This window comes from Pinus tabuliformis, chromosome 2_2, assembly GCF_031772625.1.
Source record: "Pinus tabuliformis cultivar Carrire ecotype Pingquan chromosome 2_2, CPIR1, whole genome shotgun sequence".
Classification (NCBI taxonomy): Eukaryota; Viridiplantae; Streptophyta; class Pinopsida; order Pinales; family Pinaceae; genus Pinus; species Pinus tabuliformis.
This window is the reverse complement of record NC_142300.1, coordinates 798,360,206-798,375,972: the sequence shown is the minus strand read 5'-3', so window position 1 is coordinate 798,375,972 and position 15,767 is coordinate 798,360,206.

Genomic DNA, 15,767 nt, shown 5'->3' with positions numbered 1-15,767 from the left:
TGATGGTCTTCCATGGTGATGGTTTGTGTTAACCCTCCTTTCTGTGGTTTTTTGAAAGGGAATTTTTAGTACAAGCGTTGATTGATTCCTTTTTCATTTATTATCTAGCCATTTTTCAAACCACATTACGATGATGGTCTTCCATGGTGATGGTTTGTGTTAACCCTCCTTTATGTGGTTTTTTGAAAGGGAATTTTTAGTACAAGCGTTGATGGATTCCTTTTTCATTTGAGTTTTATTTCCATCACTTATGTATCATTGCATTTATCACTTATATCATTGCATTTATTAATATATAAGATGTAGTATTAACACATCATTTTTTTATTGTCTTTTAATAGCACCCTTGTCAATATCTGTCATCTCAATTTTATCTGTCATATCAATTGAAAGGATTACAGCCATTCTACCAATCATCCATCATTGAGTCATATTGTACATATATTTGATAATCATAGGCATCCCATATTCTCATTCACTTGGACAAGAGTTCTCCTCAGATATAATCAAATGAATTCCTTGGGTACACTAGTATATTGTACATTTTGTTATATATATATTACAAGGTTGGTTTTTTATATATAAATTTTCAAAACAAATAGGGCTTTCAACCTACTAAATTTTACTCTAGTTTTTGCCCTTTCACACATAAGATTCAAAATTTAAATTATTATCAATGATTTTTCTTCACTCATTCGTTCAACAAGGTTTATAAACTAGGTATCAAAAAGGAATATTTCAACTATTAACAAGTAGTCATCTTATAGGTAATCTCTTATTTCCTAGGGGGGTCATACATGCAAGACCCACCTTATTTCTTCAAACATGTCCATAGTGTAGGAATATTTGTTTATTTAGTTTATATATATTCATCTTTTCTCTATCATGATAATATATCATGAACCCAAAGTAATCAAATGTGACTTACCCAGTTATTACTTATTGCCCAGTTATTACTTATTGTCACATATATTGACCAATAAGTCACTTTGTAGGTAAGAATTCTCATTAGTATTTCATGACTTGTAACTAAAAGTTACCCATAAATATTTATTTTAATTCGGTTTTCATTATTAGTTTGAATAGGTAATTTATGCCCTCAGCATTATAGTATATTTCGACTAAGGTGCCTCACCTCACACCAATATCTCAAGATTGAGTTCGAGATTGAGTTCGGTAAGGGTGAATAGTTTCATCCTCAAGTGAACTGATTATATTTCCAACTTTTCTTTATTATGAAATACAACTCAAATGAACTTGGTTCATTACTATTTTTCTTTAAATAGGTAGTAGTGTTAAAGCTTTTAGCTCTGATACCACTTGTAACTTGCATACACCATAACACTTACATAACTTGTTTTCTATAAATTACTATCAATTAACCTACTATTAATTGTCTAGTTAGAAATTAATTATTGTTCATAATTGTTTTTCTATGAATTACTATCAATTAACTTACTATTAATTATCGTCAAGAATTAATTATTGTTTTGATCTTATGTCATTATATGATAGTCGTTGGGCTTGTTTACAAACATTTCTCACATGAAAAGGCTATATGTATAATCCTTTAATCTAACATGAGTTTTCCTACGCTGATAGCAACCTAGTACGAAGTCACGTTGACAGAGAGTTATGGTGAATCCTCCTGAATCCATTGTTGGGTTAGTGTACTGAGAGCTAAAGCGTCGATCTAGAAAGGTGTACATGGAAGGTAGAGATCACTCCGAGGTGGTTGAGGTAACTGGTTGCCCCCTCGGTCAGTTCTTTACTCGTCATTCTTGCACCTTCCCACCGCAGCTCTGCAACTCTGATGTAGTTAGGGTGTCATGGAAGGTTCAGGGTGCAAATTGTTCCAGAGGTAAGCTATTCTGTCCACCACTACAGCTGACCGTCATACACCTCTCGAGTTTATTTCCAGAAATGGGCCTACTTTCATTATTCATAATTCACGTCCAACAATTATCAACCATGTTTATCTTTTTCCTTTCAGTGCCCATTAACTGTTTTCTCAATTTGATTTTGTGTACTGCTATGATTCTTATCTAGTTGCTAATTGCATTGTTTATTTGAATATGCAATTTTCCTTTCTCCACGATGTCCATCCATTTAACCCGCCTAGGTGATGGGTTCTTCATGATTCCTCCATAGTTAAGTCTGGCGACTCCGGTTCCATTCTTTTTTTCTCCTCTAGTTATTTCTTTAACCTAGGGTTTGAATGTGTTATTTATAGGTGGGCTCATTTCACCCCTGCCCATCTTCTTGCAGCCAGGGTTTCCTCACAGCTACTAGAACCGTCAATACGCCTTTTGATTCACAGTGCTAGGTTACTTTATAAACTTTGTGATGCCTGTTGAGGGTTCCGCCGTGGGTCTACTAACTGATTTAGAAAGGATTTGCCCTTTAATTTATTTTGGGCATTCTCTTCTTACTATTCATGGTAATGGATATTGATGGAATTAATCGTATCCTATGCGAGTTACTTATATACATTTCAATATGTATATATTCACAGTGTGATTTGTACATAGTGCAACATCTAATTCCCTCGCCGAGGGTTTTTCCTTAGAATTTTTTCCTGAAAACACAGAATTACTTTGCAGAAATTCTCAGTTGTAATCTATGTACAATTTTGATTATTTTTCTTCAATATTGAATGTAGTAATTAATTTACTGGAAATTGCATAAATGTTCAAGGGCCTCCTCATCTAGCTATCCTATGGTTTTGCAAAGCTACAGCTTACTGAGATGTCGTTTGGAATTTTGTTTATAAATGCATCCATGTTTTTTTAATAAATGCATCGACAATGCATTTACACAATTACCATTTATTGTGACTTCGAGTTATCTGTATATTCTCACTAGTAATTATTTCTTTGGTATTTCTTCTAATGGTCTTTACAAATGCAAATAGCTCTATTACTTGTTAGATTTCCTATGGCTTCTATTGTTTGAATTCAACCAGGGGACTATCGATGAGGCAGCTAGAACCAGCTCGGCCTGAGGGCTAACCTCGGTGACAGACAAACTCCCATGATTTCATCATGCACATGGGGACTATCGATGAGGCAGCTAGAACCAGCTCGGCCTGAGGGCTAACCTCGGTGACAGACAAACTCCCATGATTTCATCATGCACATGGTAAGTTTTAAATCAAATTACCAATTTTATTCAATACCAATGTATAATAATTATACGGACCCTCTTACAGTCAAATGCTAGGGACTCTCAAGTGAAGTTATATAATCTATATCAGTCTCCTCTAGTTAGTGATAACTCACTCTGAACCCCCTCGCATTCAGAAAATTTTATTATTCTCTTTCCTCATTAGGAGGATATATAAAGGGTCATTATTAATGTTCGAATCTAAATATTTCATTTATACAGTGACAACAATCACCCCTGTTACCTGCACGTGTTCTTTTTCTTTTCTATTGCATTTCCATAAGAATCAGTACTGTAATTTGCTAGTGTGCAATGGTTGAAATTTTGAGTATTAGAGTAACACAGAATTTCATACCCAACTTTTTATTCATATTTGAGAATAACTTGTCATAAAATTACTCATTACTGGAATAATGGAAGTTTGATAAATAGATATACAAAAATAAAAATCAGCTACTAGTTTATTTATGTAATTTTCACAAACAACTATTTATAGAGATTTGCAAATAATTTCATTACATGTATATTATATGTTGTGGAAACTATAAATTGAAATACTTATCTATCTTAGTTTAGGCAATCAAGACAATTCACTAGTTCTTGCCTTTTTGTTAGTTTCCACTTCCAGTAATAGAAAAAGACCTTACTAGGGCTTTCCTCATACTCCAAGCCTGATTAGGGATTCCACTTGCCATCTAGCTCAAGAAATTCCGCTGGCCAACCAGCTCAAGGATACACTGACCAACCAGGTCAAGGATACCCTGGTAGTGTGGCCAGCTCAAGGATACACTGACCAACCAGCTCAAGGATACCTTGGTAGTGTCCTGCCTTCCTCAACAACATCAGCTTTGAGAAAATTGAATTCTTTCTATTCTCCCTTCTCACATATCTCAAGTATTTTTTCCTACTCTCTTCCCCTATTAGTTTCCCAACTTAGTTGATTTATCTATAGGGAAATGGAGAGAAAACTTTTCACTTAGTAGCTTTCCTTGTAAATTCCATGGCTTCCCATAACAGAATCTTAATTAAAAGTAAAATTATTTTAAATATTTAAATTTATAACAAGGTCTTCCACTCACGCAATAATTTACCAAATTACAGTAAAAACAAACTAAACACTTAAATCTCACGGAAGAATGCTACACCCATATACTACATTAACATACTTAAATTCATTATCATCACAATAAAAAAATTATTAGTATTTTTTATAAAATAATATATATATATAATTTAAATTAAAAATAACAAAACACATTTTCGTTCCATTTAGAAAAATAAAAAAGAAAAATCAATCTTATAAATGTGTAACCATTAATAAAACTAAATAACTAAGAAACAATAACAAAAAAATTATAATACTTTGAAAATAATGTTACATATTAAACTTTTAAACCAGACTTAAAATTAAATAAAAAAAATCCTCAAACATTTTTTCTATGCTAAAGTTTTATTATAAAATATATGACTAATTCATAAAACATTTTCACTAATAAAATTTACCACCCCGTGATTTTACCTCATTGAGTATAAATTCATGTTTGGTATTAAAATTTAAACCTACACTAAGTGGAAGCTATAGCTTTCATAACATACATTTCTGACCATATATTCATAACAAATTGAATTAAATAGGATAAGATTTAATTTAAAATATAATGTTTTATTTAAATATATTAATTTAAAATAAAAAATAATAAAATTATATTTATATTAAATTTTTAAAATTATATATATAATTTTTATATATTTAAATATTTTGTAAATATATATAGATAATAAATATGTTTATTTTTAATTTTTTTTTCCAGGTATATCAATGGAAAGGATTACATTCTATTGACTTATGAATAGTGTCTCATATTAAAGGCATTGGAAGAAAATTGACTCATGATTTCTTATTAACAAAATTCGTTAGCGAAAGAATATATAAATGAATTAGATTTTATATAAAGAATATACTCAAATTTAATATTTTATTTTAAATATTTTAATAATAATACATATACACTTCCCAACTACTCTAATATCTTAAAAAAACATTAAAATAAAAAGAACCCAAAAAAAATTTAAAAAAATTATCTACCATTTAACTTGATTGGATTTATTGAAATTAATTAACCATTTAATTATATGACCAAAACATTCTTTCACATAATTTTTTCCATACATCAATTCTTCAGTTGAATTTATTTTTAATATATTTTATTTAAAAGTAAATTGATAATTAGAAAATTTATTTAAATTATACAAATTTAATATTTAAAAAAATAATTTAAATTAAAAATATTAATTATCTAAATTATATAATTTAAAATGTTTAGATCTCTCTGTACATTTAAAGCGGCAATTGTTTCGATCATTCTCTGAATATACATAATAATAAAATATCAACAAAGATGAAAATAATGAGTAATTAAAAAAAAAAAAATTATTGAATTATTTAAACTCCTTCCCAAAAGAAATCCAATATTATCACGCGGTCAGATTCTCTTTCCCTCTACATACTTTAAATTGGCCACTAACGCTATTGATTGATGATGATGGCTATGCTTTGAATAACATGAGTAGAAAATAATGCTTAAATTTATGATTGAAATGCAACATCTATTAACTCTTCCCGATCGCGGGTTGTAAAATAAAAAACACCGGCCATGTAATTTATACCTGAAATCTAATTCTATAGTGCGGACAATCTTTACACTTAGTATGATCCGCAGAGACCTTCATACATGTACTGATCGCAGTCTGAGTTTACTGCTCATGGGTTTCTTTTGAACGTTGTCATCAGTCATTATAACTGTGCCCTACTCCGCCACTCGGGCCTGATGGAAGCTTGTTGAAGGGCTCTGTAGTAATTAATTTATGTGACGGTACTACTGATCGCTTCGTTAGCCCTTCGGCATTGATGTATTTGTGGCCTACTCCTCCACTCGGACCAGAAGGCAGTTTGCTAATCTTCAATGTATTGCCTGCCTTACTTGTCTTCACATTCAAAGGGCCCAAGGAATCGATGTATTTGTGGCCTACTCCTGGACTTGGGCCAGAAGGAAGTTTACTCTTCAATATATTTCTCACATCATAATCTCCATTAGGAACATTATGATGATCACATGGATTTTTATCAGCTTGGGCTCTTGCAATATTTCTCATTTTCAGGACTCTAGCTGCATCGACTGCACCTTCCTTCATTACTATTGCGGCTACTAAAACGCAGAAGAATAACAGAAGCAAACTTCCAGTCTTCATTGCTCGTCTTTGACGATAGTATTTTATTGCAGGGGCTTCTCACGTCAATCAATCAAAATGTAATGTAATGTAATGAAAAGTTTAGTATGCTGCTCTGCTATTAAAGACAAAACAAAAATGCTCTAGATAGCGTGAATAATAGAACCCTCTTTTAAATGGCTACGATTGATCAGAAGCAATTTTCACCGATATCAGTTAAATGAAATAAGGAGGCATATATCATACAAAAGGTGGAACGACCTATTTATACACACCAAGGGTCGGGCAAAGAGAGTTTAGTGAGGTCAATAATCATATTCAAGTCAAATCAGTTACCAAATCAACAGCGGCTGATAAATCAAACGACGCAACAGGCTGTAAACTTTCTCCCCAAGTTTCGTTAGACTTCACCCATTCCTTAAGTTCATCATTTAGTCATTATTGCAAAGGGAGGTGAATAGACTTGACCCATTCCTTAAGTTCATCACTTAGTCACTATTGCGAAGGGAGGTGAATAGGCATGTTCAGGTTGAATGGCTAACCAGGCCAACTGCTGCTGAGAGATAAAACTGCGCCCGAGTTCAGTTAGACTTGACCAATTCCTTAATTAATCCCTGAGTCAGTGGTTTTCATTTCTTAAATTCACAACAGACTTGGCTTCCTGTTGTCTTTCATTTATTTAATTGATTATCTGAGGACTGGGAACAGCTAATCAAATTTGTATATATTGTCAACTTTGGGATACATCGTGGGAAGACCATGGATTGCTTTTAATTGTTTCAAGTGCGTTATATAAACCTGACATTCAAAGTTCAAACACAATGTCAAGACTTTCAAATTTTGACTTTGAGGCACAGCGACAATGTGTGATGAAGTAATTGATTGAGAAACATAGAATTGCAGTAGTCAATCCTTTGGCATTCATTGTTGAATAAATTTAGTCAATCCTTCATCACACATCCTTTGGCAATGTCTGATGGAGTAATTGACTAACAAACACTGGATCGCGGTAGTCAACACTTTTGACATTGACTCACAACCGCAAGCTTTAAAAGGACTGAGTTGCCCCCAAGTGAAGCCTCCTATGACCCTGAATGGGAGCGTGTAACGAAATCAAATTCAGCGTAACCCTAATCAATTAAATTAAAGGAAATAGAATATATATCAATGTTTTGAAAAATAGTAGTACATATGTGCAATATTGGAAGATAATCATTCTTAATTCTTATTTCTATTCATTATTTAATATTGAGGGGAAAATCGTTTTTATTTTTATTAATAATTAGTACATTTTAACTGGGATAATTAATTTTTTTCCTTAAATAAAATAATTTTTAAAAATAATAATTTTATTTAAAATAAGATAGATATTTCAAAAGCTCAAGCAGTATACACTTAAGTGTATCTACACATATAATTTTTCATATTTTTAGAATGAGTTAAAATTATTGTATTTTAACACGAATAGAAATATATTTACATTTATGACATGAAATATTTAAAGCTAGTTGTCACATTCATACACATAATAAACTATTTAAAAAAACTTTATTTACCTCGATATGGTTAGTCTCACCAGTAAAGGTTACACATATAATTTTTCATATTTTTAGAATGAGTTAAAATTATTGTATTTTAACACGAATAGAAAAATATTTACATTTATGACATGAAATATTTAAAGCTAGTTGTCACATTCATACACATAATTAACCATTAAAAAAAACTTTATTTACCTCGATATGGTTAGTCTCACCAGTAAAGGTTATCATTTTAATTAATGTTTAAAACAAATATGATGCATAGAGATTGAACCAAGGTCCTCTATTTTAATTTTATTGACGAGGAGTTATAAGGTAACTCTTAAACTATAGAGGGTGACTTTGATTATTCCAATGGTGGTGGCTAAATGGCCCGAGGTTCTCGAATCTTCCAATGTACCACTTGGAGACATTGCTACTGTTGATCTTGGTACTCTCTCATCCGATGGCTTCTAGTGACCCGCGGTGGTTATCGATAACCAACCTGTTTTCCCTCCACTCCAGTCGGTCATTCCTAGGGTTTGTTGTGGAAGGGATCTGTTGTGCAACATTTATGGTCGACTGAGCTTTGTCTTAGATTCGTGACCCTGTCTTGTCATCGAAACCAGGATGTTGCATACCCACATCAACGCAATGACTGGCCTTGAGCTTGAAGGCAAGCGTCTCCAAAACTCTCACATCCAGGTAAACCATACATTTATACACAATACTCCTTTTTTTTCTTTTTCATTTCTGCAAGCAATATCATGGCTTCACGAATCTCTTCTCGACTAGTATCTTGTCTTGTTTTTTTTACAAGGGACTTGACCAGCCTCCATATTCTAGGATACTAATTTTAGAAGTCAGTGAGTTGCTAGAAATCAATTTTCCTTTTTCTTCAGTGGATATGGTTCAAGGTTTACCCCAATGTTAATTTTCTTGTAAGTTGTTTAATTATTTACATATGTTGTTTATTAGGCTCAGTCATTGGTCCAACATGGGTGTGGTCGACACTCTGCTCATTCCTTAGGCCATCTCATATGAAATACTTGGTACCCAGGTGCATCCTATTGTCTTAATGGGGTTTCTAAGGATTTTGTAGAAGTTTTTCTTATATTGTGAATGGTTCTAGGGATTTTATCTTAGCCATACAGTTACAACTGTGAATGGATGGTTAAAATTATACCTTGCTTAGGTTATTTAATTAGTTAGAGTTAAGCTCCAAATTAAGAGTGATTCTATAATCATGTTTTATGTTGGTGATTTCTGAGAGTTACCCAATAAATAATTACTACTTTTCTTGATTGATAAGTAATGGCCCTCTACCATTGAGTCTTGGGTTTGCTCTTTTCGGCAAGAACCCCTTACAATTTACTTGTTGTTTGTCCTTACTGAGTCTTGGAAATTGCATGTGTATTTTTTTTGTTTTGCGAACTATCAATGAGATGCCTTCATTTTCAGAAGTTCGAGTTATTAGTTAAACATGTATGGAACAAAAAACTTAATGCGTTTGTTTCTTTTATTTATTCCAATGATGTGTCATGTTTTCCTGTTATGTTTATTATGAGAATGTTTCTCGCTTCTTTATCTGTAATAAGGGCTCATTGGGTTCCCAACTACCTGGGTAATTGTTTGCAGTCAATAGTACGGTATCGCTAATGCCTTTATAGATTACTCCTTATTATCTTATTGTTGTTCTGATTGGGTTTAATGTAAATACAAGCTCTTGAAATTAAGCATGGCTTTCTAATTATAAAAAATTGTCCTTATAACTCTTATCATTCTAAATAACTGGAGAAACATTGTTACCGAGAACCATTCCTCGATTGCCCACTTATGATGACCAAGAAGGGTAAATCTAGGCTACAAATCTGACCCTATCGTGATTGTTGGGGATTTTTCTCGTAAAATCCCAAAAATAAACAACCAAACTGAACAGAGCAGAACAATGCTCTGTTTTACACATAGAGGATCTTAGCACAGGGAAGCTTTAAAAACAAATTATTGAGAACAGAGTATTGAACACACATATAAAGGATAGTATTGAACACACATATAAAGGATTTGTATTCAAAATAAACTGATACAAAATTCATCCTCTTACACTCAGAGGGATTCACCAAGAGACTGCTTCAATTGCAGTTCCAAAAGCAAAACATTCAAACTGTTACAAAAAACAGAAAACATCTCTGCACTACTGTGCATTCCTCTCACATTGCTATACAACGCTGCTGCGTATATATTTTTACTTCGTACTGCTGTGCATTACTATTCTCTTTCATGGGCGCTGCTGCATCTCCCCTCTTCACTCACATTCATTAACACAACGAAAAAAAACATTACATATATATGACAACCCAAGAAGAAATTACTTCACGTCTTCACTGGCCATGCTTCCGTAAAAGACATAATAAAAATTAAATGCATTTACCAACTATTACTTGAGCCCATACTGCCGCTGAAATAAAATTAAAAACTTCACCAAAACTTACCAACCACAGTAAATTGCATTTACTGTTTTACTGACACTTACTAGTGGTAAAGTAAAACTTTTACTTCACGTAAAATTTCATTTAATGCTGGCCCATACTTCACCCATTGACTTCATTTAAATCGCATCGCAGAATCCCATTTGGTCGGAAACCAAAATTTGGGCACACACATATGGCGCGATCTGCAATATGCGATCGGATCGCATCGCACCATCGCAATCAGGGAAATCAAGTGAACAAACGAAGGCTCCAAGCATACTTGTCATTTGCGATCTGCGATCTCATCGCATCGCAAAACAAATAAACCTGTAGTTGAGATTATATTTCAACACTCCCCTTTAATTTCAACTGCTGGGCATTCAATCATACCCAGACGCTTCCTTAAAAACACAAAACTTTTATGGTCTAATGTCTTGGTGAGAATGTCTGCAACCTGTTCTTGAGTGTTGCAATGCTGTAGAACAATTTCTCCGTTGTTCACCAATTCTCTGATGTAATGGAACCTTGTATCAATGTGTTTCGTTTGCTTGTGAAACACATAATTCTTGGACAACGCAATAGCTGAGCTATTGTCACAAAAAATAACTGTTGCTTTTCCCTGCTCTTGGCCTAAGCTCCTCAACATTCTTCTCATCCAAACTGCTTGACATGCTGTTGTTGTAGCTGCCACGTACTCTACTTCTGCTGTAGACAACGCCACAATTGGTTGTTTCTTGGAAGCCCATGAAATTGCTCGTGAACCCATGTGAAATACATAACCGGAAGTGCTTTTCCGACCATCCACACTTCCAGCCCAATCAATATCTGTGTAGCCAACTAAATCTGAACTTTCTGAAAAAGTATACAAAATGCCAAATCTTTTTGTTCCTTTGACATACCTCAGAATTCTTTTTGCTGCCTGCCAATGTGCCTCTTTTGGCCTCTCCATGAATCTAGAAATCAAACTAACAGCAAACATTATGTCAGGCCTAGTTGTAGTTAAATACATAAGGCTGCCAACTATGCTCTTGTACAAACTAGGATCAAAATCCTTGCTGCTGTTCTCTTTGCTGAGTTTTAATCCCATTACCGTGGGAGTGTTTGCTGCTTTGCATTCTTGCATATTAAATCTGCTCAATACTTCATTTACATATCTTGCTTGAGAGATAAAAATCCCATTTTCATTTTGATCTACTTCTATGCCTAAGAAGTATCTCAGCAAACCCATGTCAGTCATCTCAAATTCTTCTTTCATGACTGATTTGAAGTTTTCAATGAGGTAGTCATCATTACCTGTAAAAATAACATCATCAACATACAAGACAACAATTAAAATCTTGCCATCCTTTTCTTTGATGTAGACTGTGGGTTCTCCCTCACATTTGTCAAATTCATTTTCCAGTAGATAAGAATCTATCCTACTGTACCATGCTCTTGGAGATTGCTTTAGCCCATAAAGAGCTTTCTTCAATTTGCACACTTTGTGCTCTTGGCCTTTCTTCTCATAGCCTAGAGGCTGCTCAATATAAACCTCTTCCTTTAACACTCCATTTAGGAATGCCGACTTCACATCCATTTGGTAGACTTTCCATTTGTTTTGTGCTGCTATGGACAACACTGCTCTCACGGTTTCCATTCTTGCAACCGGGGCGAAAGTCTCCTCATAGTCTCTTCCATACTGCTGCTTGTATCCCTTGACAACCAGCCTTGCCTTGTGCCTTTCTATCTTGCCTTCAGCATTGCATTTGGTCTTATAGACCCATTTAACTCCAATAACTTCTTTACCTTTTGATAGCTCAACCAAATCCCATGTCTTGTTTCTTTGTATGGCATTCATCTCCTCATCCATAGCTTCTATCCATTTCTTGTCTTTAATTGCCTCTTCGAAATGAATAGGATCATCAACATGACAATACAAGGAAAATAAGGAATTCATTCCTTCATTATAAATGTCACTTAAATTTCTAAACTTCTTAACTCTTTCATTTGGTGTGCAAGTGCTTGAAGATGCACTTGAATTTCCTCCTGTGGTGTGCTTGGAGAAGCACTCTCATTTCTCCTCAAAGGTGTTCCTTGCTGTCCTTGTGTTGGTACTGTTGTTTGGGGATGTATTTCTACCATCTCCTCATCATCTTCATCATGAGACAAACAATTTTTAACATTAACTATTTTCTCTATGCTTCCATCCCAAGCTTCCTCCTCAATAAATTGAACATCTCTGCTCACAAAGAATTTCTTGGTGGATGGAATATACAACCTGTAAGCTTTGGATTCCTCACTGTATCCAATGAAAATACATTTCTCCCCTTTGCTGTCCAACTTCCTCCTTAGCTGATCTAGAATGTGTGCATAAGCCACACATCCAAAACCTTTCATGTGGGTAACACTTTACTTTCTCCCACTCCATGCTTCTTCCGACACTTTGTTCATTACAGCTTTTGTAGGACACCTGTTGAAGATATATACAGCACAGTTTACGGCTTCAACCCAATAATCATTTGGAAAATGCTTTGCCTTCAACATGCTTCTCGCCATATCCATAATGGTCCTGTTCTTCCTTTCAGCAACTCCATTTTTCTGTGGGGTGTACCTTGCTGTGAATTTCTTGTGAATTCCATTTTCTCTGCAAAAACATAAAAATTCTTTGGAGATATACTCACCTCCTCTGTCTGTTCTCAAAACTTTGATACGCAACCCACTTTGATTTTCCACAAGTGCTTTGAAATTTCGGAATTTTTCAAACACTTCTGATTTGTTCTTCAAGAAATAAACCCAAGTTTTTCTTGTAATATCATCAATGAATGTTCGAAAATATTGGATGCCTGCTAAATATTGATTTTGCATCGGTCCACATAAATCTGAGTGGACAATTTCTAAGGGTGCTTTTGCCCTTATGCTTTTCCCGCTTGGAATACTTTCTCTGTGTTTTTTCCCCAATATGCAGCCTTCACAAAGGCTGTCTGGTTTCTCTATCAATGGTAATCCCCTTACCATTCCTTTTCTGCTCAACAAATTAAGGCCTCCAAAGTTGAGATGTCCAAATCTCAAGTGCCACAACCAATTTTCATCTTTTGGTTGGCTTTGGAAAGCCTCTTGGGTAACTGCTGCCATTGCATCTTTGTTTTTCAAATCTGCCCTTTATCTGAGAGGGAACATTCTTTTCCTTGTCATCTTCACTTCAGCAATGCATCTTTTGCTGGGTGGAATATCCATGACGGTGCATACATCATTCTTAAAGAAAACATTGTAACCCTTTTGAACAAGCTGTCCAATACTCAAGAGGTTACATCTCATTCCAGGAACATAATAAACATCTGCTATGGTTTTCTTTTCACCTTTCTTTGTGAATATTTTAACTTCTCCTTTACCCATAACAAAAATTTTGCTATCAGTCCCAAGTGTGACTTGTGACTTCACACTTTGATCTAAAGCAGAAAACAAAGCTATGTTTCCTGTCATATGGTTGCTGCAACCGGAGTCTAGAAACCATATATCTTCACTATTTGTTTCAGCCATGTTACAAGCTAACAATACATTATCTTGGCTCACATTTTCTCTAGTAATATTTGCATTAGATCTATTATTCACATCATGCTGCTTCTTCCTACATTCACTCGCATAACGCCCATATTTTTTACAATAATAACATTGGACATTGGGTTTTTCATACCTTTGTCCTTGAGCATGATGTTGTCCTCGTTGTTGGCTGCTACCTTGACCTTGGTTCTGATTTGTATCGCTGCCTCTTCCTTGAGCATTTGTTGGACTGTTCCTTCCACCTCTGTTCTGGCTTCTGCCTCTTTCTCTCTTGTTTCCTCAGCCTTGACCTCTTCCTCTTACAAAGGACATCTGGGTCTTGAAGGCTTGCTCTAGAGATGAGTTTTCGTTTCTACTCAACCTCTGCTCATGTGTGATCAGTGATGCATGAAGCTCATCAACTGAAAAATTTGAGAGATCCTTTGTCTCTTCTATGGTGGTGACAATCACATGGAACATTGAGGGTAGGCACCTCAATAGTTTCTCCACAATCCTCCTTTCTTCAAGTATCTCTCCATGAGATCTTATTTGTGTGACCAGGCCAATTACTTGAGTGAAGAATGAGTCAATATTGTCTGACTCCTTCATGCACAGGTTCTCAAAATCTTTCCTCAGCAACTGTAGCTTTGATGTCTTCACTCTCTCCATGCCTTGATAGGTTGTTTTAAGAGTTTTCCATGCATCTTTGGATGTCTTGGCTGCTGCTAACATTGGAAACACGCTTCCATGCAATCCTTGATACAAGAAGAAGAGGGCTTTTGAGTCCTTCTTCTTGTAGCTCTTTAACAGATCCTTCTCTCCTTGAGTTAATGCATTAAACTCATTTTCATTTGCTGGTTGTTCAAAACCATCCTTAACTATTTCCCATAAGCCTTGGGAAGCAAAAAAGGCTTTCATTGTTATTGCCCAATAGTCATAGTTTTTACCATCAAATAATGGGAGCTGCATACCCATGCTATTTTTGGTGCTGGTGCCAGCCATCTTTGCACTCTTAACTATACTTCAAATACTTCACTGTGTACTTAAAATAACAGAGTGTCTTTAACAACAACACACAAAAAAAACTTGAGAAATACCTTGGATTCTTTTGCCTGAGTCTTCACACTGCTGGAGAAGTTGCTGCAGTAAGAATCCTTCCTTCAGCTTCTTTGAACCCTTCAAAGAGCCTGGATTAGCTCTGATACCACTGTTGGGGATTTTTCTGGTAAAATCCGAAAAACAAACAACCAAACTGAATAGAGCAGAACAATGCTCTGTTTTACACACACAGGATCTTAGCACAGGGAAGCTTTAAAAACAAATTATTGAGAACAGAGTATTGAACACACATATAAAGGATTTGTATTCAAAATAAACTGATACAAAATTCATCCTCTTACACTGAGAGGGATTCACCAAGAGACTGCTTCAATTGCAGTTCCAAAAGCAAAACATTCAAACTGTTACAAATCTTCACAAACAGAAAACATCTCTGCAGTACTGTGCATTCCTCTCACATTGCTATACAAATCTGTTGCGTATATATTTTTACTTCGCACTGCTGTGCATTACTATTCTCTTTCATGGGCGCTGCTGCATCTCCCCTCTTCACTCACATTCGTTAACACAACGAAAAAAAACATTACATATATATGACAACCCAAGAAGAAATTACTTCACGTCTTCACTGGCCATGCTTCCGTAAAAGACATAATAAAAATTAAATGCATTTACCAACTATTACTTGAGCCCATACTACCGCTAAAATAAAATTAAAAACTTCACCAAATCTTACCAACCACAGTAAATTGCATTTACTGTTTTACTGACACTTACTGGCGGTAAAGTAAAAATTTTACCTCACGAA